The following is a 7,055-nucleotide window of genomic DNA, read 5'->3' as shown; positions in this document are numbered from 1 at the left end:
TAAGGAAGACCGAAGAAGAGTTGATGCTTTTGAGTTGTGGTGCTGGCGGAGAATGCTGAAAGTACCATGGATTGCCAAAAGTACTAACAGATATGTCCTAGAAGAAGTGCAGCTGAGATGCTCCTTAGAAGCGAGGATGGCCAGACTTCATCTCACCTACTTTGGTCATGTTGTCAGAAGGGACCAATCCCTGGAGAAGGATGTCATGCTTGGTAAGGTGGAGGGTCACTGAAAGAGGGGAAGGCCTTTGAAGAGAAGGATTGACATGGTGGCTGTGACAATGGGCTCAAGTATAGCAAGGATCATGGAGCTGGCGTGGGATCGGGCAGTGTTTCTTTCTTCTGTGCATGGGGTCGCTATGAGTCAGAAGCTACTCGATGGCACCTAATAACAATAACAACAACAGCTTTTGCATGCACATAAAACTATTGAAATATCAGGGCTTGAGTCAGGTATGCCTTTGTCATCAAAGTGATGTCTTGGCTTTTTAACACTTTAAAGAGGTTTTTTTTTTTTTTTTTTTTTGGTAGCAGCAGATTTGCCCGATGCAATATATCCCTTGATTTCTTGACTGCTTCTTCCATGAACTTTGTTGATTCAAGAAGAATGAAATTCTTGATAACTTCAGTATCTTCACCATTTATCGAAATTTATTGGTACAGTTGTAAGGGTTTTTTGTTTGGGTGTATTCCATACTGATGGTTGTAGTCTTTTACCTTCATCAGTAAGTCACCTTACTTCAACTCATCTTCTCTTCTGCAAATAAGGTTGTGTCATCTGCTTATCACAGGTTGTTAATGAATCTTCCTGTAATTCAGATTCTACATTCTTCTTCATGAATCTTGATTTCAAATTCTTGGATTATTTGTTCAATGTATAGATTGAATAAGTAAAGTGAAAGACAATACCCTCAACCAAAAAAAAAAAAAAAAAGCTCACTGCCATCAAGTCGGTTCCAACTCATAGCGACCCCTCCTTGGGTTTCTGAGGTGGTATCTCTACGGGAGTAGATTGCCCATTCTTTCTTCCAACGAGTGGCTGGTGGGTGTGAACCTCTAATCATCTGGTTAGCAGGCACACACCTTTTCCAAATTTAAACCATGCAGAATCCACTTGTTTCATTTAATGGTTGCCTGTTAATCCATGTAGAGATACTACATGAACACAGTAAAGTGTTTTGGAATTCCCATTCTTCACAATGTTATCCATAATTTGTTATGATCCACATAGCCAAATGCCTTCATGTGTTGATACAACAGAGATAAACAAATTTCCAGTATTCTCTGCTTTAGGCCAAGGTTCACTTGATATCAAACAATGATATCTCTCATTCCACATCCTCTTCTGAATCTGGTTTGAACTTCTGGCAGTAGATAAACAGTGACTGTCATGTTTTAATTATCTTCTTATAATATCTTATAAGACAAAATATTGTCATTGGGGAAAATTAGGTTGCTGCACATTTTTTGCAACTTCCTCTAAATTTATAATTATTTTAAAATAAAATATTTAAAGTATGCTATTTAAAGAAATTAAAGAAGATGTAAATAAATTGTATCAGAACCCTCAATATTATGGAAATGTCATTGTTCCCTAAATTGATCTATAAATTCAATCCAATTTAAATGAAAATCTCAAAGTATTTTTCATTTAAAATCAGGTTAAATAATTCTAAAAAATTACATTAATAAGACTAGTCAAACAAAATACTAGAAGATTTGAAAGAGGTAATTTTTGTTACAGTAATTAAGAAAATACGTTACAAACACAAGGATATGTAAATAAAATAAAGTGAAATATAAAGGCAAAAAAAATGTATGTGAGGTATGATTAAGAAGATTTTCAGAGCAACAGGAAAATTGTTCCTCACTTTGCACTACAGGTAAAAGCAGATTGCACATTGATTATAAAACTAAATTAAAAAGATAAAAGAGTATAGCTTCTAGAAGATAAGCTAGGGGAATATTATCAGCACTTCAGAGTAAGAAACTTTCTTTAAAATGAACTATAATAATGACAACAAAAAAAGATTAACCATAAAAGAAAAGATGAACTGTACTACATTATAATTAAGAGCTATGTTCATCGAAAGACATCATTAAGAGAGGAAGAGAAAAAAAATGATCAATATAACATTAAAGAACTTGAATTCAGAAAAAGAACTCTTACAAACCAGTAAGAAAATGGTAACCAACCTTTCCACTTCCCATAATGAGGAAGAGACTTGAATGGGCACTTTACCAAAGAAAATATCCAATGGCCAACAAAACTATAAAAAGAAGCTCAACCTCATTAATAATATGGAAAACAAAAATTAAAACCACAATGAGATACTAGTATTCACACACCTGAATAGCTAAAATTAAAAATGGCTGACCATACCAACTGTTGATGAAGTCATAGACTCTAAAGTAGAATAAGCACTTTGGAAAACTCTGACACTATCAGTTAAAATTGAATAATAGAATTTTCCTATGACCAATCAACTCCACTCCTAGACAGACATCTAACAGAATGTTCCTCATACAGTTTCTAGAATATTTAGAGATATATTATTTAAAGTAGGAAGAAATGACAAAAATGTCTATTAGTAGTAGAATGGATGTAGTGGTTACATTTGTGTCAACTTGGCTAGGCTTGGTTGAGTGGCTGGGCAGCTGGTGGTAGTTGGTAATAGCTTCATGATGGAATCTACTGGAGCAGCTGAGAAGCTGTTTTGAGTATTTGGTCTGCTTCCTGTATATAAGAAACAGCTTTGGGAATGGTCTCCAGCTTATGGCATGCTTGAACCCTGCATGTAGCTGAGGTGTTGTTCAGCAGCCTGCCATGCTCTGCCAATATTGGGACTTTTAATGGAATTGAATTAAAGGCCTGATGTGTGGTTTGGTAACATTGGGACTGGGCCTTGTTACTTGTCAACCTTGTGCTTGTCATCCTCAACAGCCAGGATCTGAGTGAAGAAAAACCTCCAGCTTCAGTGGGCCTGGAGCAGGAGGTAGAGCTAAAGCCAAGATTAAGGAACTTTCAACCCCTAGAGCATGGCACTTTGAACTCAGACTTAAAGCTTCCAAACTGTAAGAGAATAAACTCCTGTTTGTTCAAGCATCCCATTTGTGGTATACTCCTGTCAGAATGGCACTAGGTAACCAGAGCAATGGATTAAGAAACTGTGGTTAAAAAAGTATTATATTTACAAATTTGTAAATTAAAGCTATGTGAACAGGATTCATGAGTCTTAAAAAAAATGTGGAGCAAAAGAATCCAGAAACAAATATATTTTTTTAAATGCCTACTGTATTGTTCAATTTATATAGAGTGCAAAAACAGAGAAAAAACTGATCTACAGTTTTTAAGAATGTATACTTACATGGTAAAAGTATAAGGAAAAGTACAGAGTGATTATCATAAAAGTTAGAACAGGTGTTACCTCTAGAGCATAGAGGGGCTGTGATCAAGAAAGGACAGAAGGGTATTTCTGGGAGGCTAACATTGCTTTGTTTCTCAACTTTGATGGTGGAGACATGGGTATTTGCATTATATCAGTAAGGATAATACAGAAAGCAAGTCATGAAAGCAAAGCAACAGCTCAATGTGCTATGCATTTGATGAACATATAAAATGTGCTAGACAGTAGTGTATTAGTGTGTTAAAAGTGGAGAAATAAATAAGACATGTTCCCAGCATTCAAATCTTTATAGTATAATACGTAGTAAAATCGAAAGTGTAATAGTTGGGGTTGTGTGTCAACTTGTCTGGACCACAATTCTGAGTGGTTTAAGCAGTTGTGATGTGGTTATTCCCATGACGAGATTGGATGTATGCCTTTTGAGCAGCCAATCCTTTGAAAGGTATGCGAGAATGCACTTATCAGATTAGATCCCTAGACTCAGAAATGGAGAGCCCAGAGGATACACTTTTTACCACTACAGTGCAGAAGAAATTTGTGAAAGGAGCCCCAGCATCGTGGGTGTGGCCTGTTTCCAATATGTATATGGACATCCTGGGAAAATGAGAGGCTCTTCTGTGGATCTGGATCCTGTTGTGCTTCCTACAACTCTCCACGAGTGAACAGTCCACCATTCAGCCTGGTGATCTTGGATTCATCATCCACTGGAGTCAACAGCAGTATACTGCCTGCCAACCTTAAGCTCATCAGCCCCTGCAGCTGTGTAAGTCAGGAAAAGCTTCCAGTTTGATGTTTGATCCAGGAACTTGGGACTTGCCAGCTTCTGTAAGTATGTGAGCCAATTTCCTAAGATTTCTCTCTATATATTTTTGTACACTTTACTGGTTTTGTTTCTCTAGAGAGCCCAGCCTAATACATTTGGTACCCAGAGTGGTTCTGCCAAAACCAAACTCACTGCCATCAAGTCAGATCCGACTCATAGCAACCCCTCTTTGGGTTTCTGAGGCAGTATCACTGCAGAGTAGATTGCCTAATCTTCCTAGGGGAGTGGTTCTAGAAAGAGAAAATTATAAGAATTGGTTTCCTAAATTGGTTCTCACCAATTCTGTTTTGGTTCTCCAATTTAATTAATCATAAAGACACTGGTGACTGCCTCCATTAGTAAAGAGGCCCCTGCTAATCTGTGGCATGAGGTGGCAACATGAATAGGCAAAATAGCATCATGAATAGATCAAGTATTTTTGAGAAGTGAGGCTCTGGGTGAGCATATGTTTGATACATTTCTGCAATTTTGTCAGCATTAGGAGTATAAGGAAGCTGGTTGGTTGTTCCTACTTACACTACACAAAGTGGTGAAAGAGTGACATGAGTTCAAGGCTGTTGAGTCACAGCTCAAGTACCTCATGAAAGACTTCAATGTTTTCAGTTATGCCTTGAAAGAAAGCCTTATTTCTTCTAGTAACAGAGCTGATATTGCCAAAAAACAAACCCAGAGTCTTCTCGTAAGGGTGGCTGAATTACATACAATGCCAATTGAATTGCCAACCCAGAATACTGACTGAAGTTAAAGTGGAGGCATTGATTGGGAAAAAACAGGATCCTGAAACCAGGGATGGGGACATATGGCCAGACAGTCAGTAAGATGAGAATATGGAGCCTGTAAATTCTGTTGAATCCCCCTGCCAACAGCACCAGCCCTCCCTTCTGAAGGGATTACTATAAAATCATTTGATGGGATTAACCTAACTATTCCTGCCTGGACATTGCCTGAGGTAGACGCCATGGAAGACATTGATGAATGCTCTCAGAAACTGTCCCACCCACACATTGTTGCTACTAGACCTATTACTAAACTTAGCCAAGTGATCACCAAAAGTTGAAATACCAAGTGTGACCGAAGAACTGGTATGCTACACCTGAAAAGACCTACTGGATTTTGCTAACATGTAGACAGAAACCTGAAGAAGAGTGTGGGAATGGCTACTAGGGGTGTTCAGTAATGGTGCAAGGAATGTAATATTGGATCAGTCTGAGTTTATTGATTTAGGCCCACTAAGCACAGATTCTTCACTAAAAGTTTCATCTGGAGAGGTTGGGAAAGGATATAATTGTTTACTTGATTGGCTTACTGAAATATGGATTATGCCATTATGCAGTGACCCACCTTAAGTCAAGTTGAAGTACCAGATTTGCCTTGGTATAATGCAGAAGAAGGTATTCAGAGGCTCAGGGAAATTGGCATAGTAGAATGGAATTATCAGATTAGACCCCTGGACCCAGAAATGGAGAGCCCAGAGGACACACCTTTCACCACTACAGTGAGGAACAAATTTGTGATGGGAACCCTTGAAGACTTCTGTGATTCCTATTTCTGTAAGCTAGATTTGACAGTGGGAACTGTCCTAATTGAACTAAGACACTTAACTACAGTGGGGCTGATTGGACTCCATGGTAGTAGGGGATAAGTGGCAGCAGTTAATCAACAAACACAAGGTGGGTGTGGTTACCATAATGGCCAGCAGAGTCAAAACTGTAATCAAAATACTCTGACTCATGTGGAATTATGGCATTGGCTAGTTAGGCATGGTGTTCCTAGGAATGAAATAAACTAAACCTACTAAATATTTACTTGATTTGTATAGACAGAAGATTTTTAGGTCACATGAACAGTAGTCTAGATTGAATCACCAGAATACAGAATCACAGCCTCTCAATCAATTCCAACACTTGAGTCAGTTTACAGACCCACAACCCCTTTAAAGAAGGGGAGACCATGTCCCCTTGAGGAAGGACCCCACTACATTGCCAAAAATCTATACTGTCAATCTTTCTCCCAGCCTTCCCCAAAGGGATCTGAGGCCTTTTACAAGAGTGACTGTTCATTGGGGAAAAGGAAATAATCAGACTTTTTGGGGACTACTGGATACTGACTTTGAACTGACACTAATTCTAGCAGACCTAGAGCATCACTGTGGTTCACCAGTCAGAATAGGGGCATATTGAGGTCAAATTATTGATGGAGTATAAGCTCAGGTGTGTCTCACAATGGGTCCAGTGGGTCCCCAAACCCACCCTGTAGTGATTTCCCCAGTTCCAGAATGCATAATAGGAATAAATATACACATCAATTGGCAAAATTCCCACATTAGGTCCCTGATATGGGAAGCAAGGGCTATTGTGGTAGGAAAAGCCAAGTGGAAGTCATTAGAACTGCCTCTACCTAGGAAAATAGCAAACAAAAAGCAGTATCACATCTACAGAGGGATTACAGAGATTACTGCCACCATCAAGGACTTGAAGGATGCAGGGACGTTGATTTCCAACACAACCCCAATTAATTTGCCTATTTGGGCTGTGCAAAAAAAAAGATGGATCTTGGATAATGACAGTGCATTATTTTTTTTTTATTATTATTAGGATTTGGGTGAAGATCCACAGAGCAAACTCACCCCTCACACAGCAGTCCACACACACTCCGTCCCATGTCATCGACCAAAACCCACAATGCAGCAGCTCCCCTCCCACCTCCCCCCCACAGCCACCTCCTCCCAGTGTCCATCCCTCCACACTCTTCGAGAGGCCCATTTTCTGCCAACCCTGTATATGATCTTGGATACACTCTCCATTTAGACATACATAATTGTTTAGC

The sequence above is a fragment of the Orycteropus afer genome, unplaced genomic scaffold (genome assembly GCF_000298275.1).
Source record: "Orycteropus afer afer isolate SDZICR_OR568_19922 unplaced genomic scaffold, OryAfe1.0 scaffold00424, whole genome shotgun sequence".
Lineage (NCBI taxonomy): Eukaryota > Metazoa > Chordata > Mammalia > Tubulidentata > Orycteropodidae > Orycteropus > Orycteropus afer.
The sequence above is the reverse complement of the archived record's forward strand: the minus strand, read 5'-3'. Positions refer to the sequence as shown.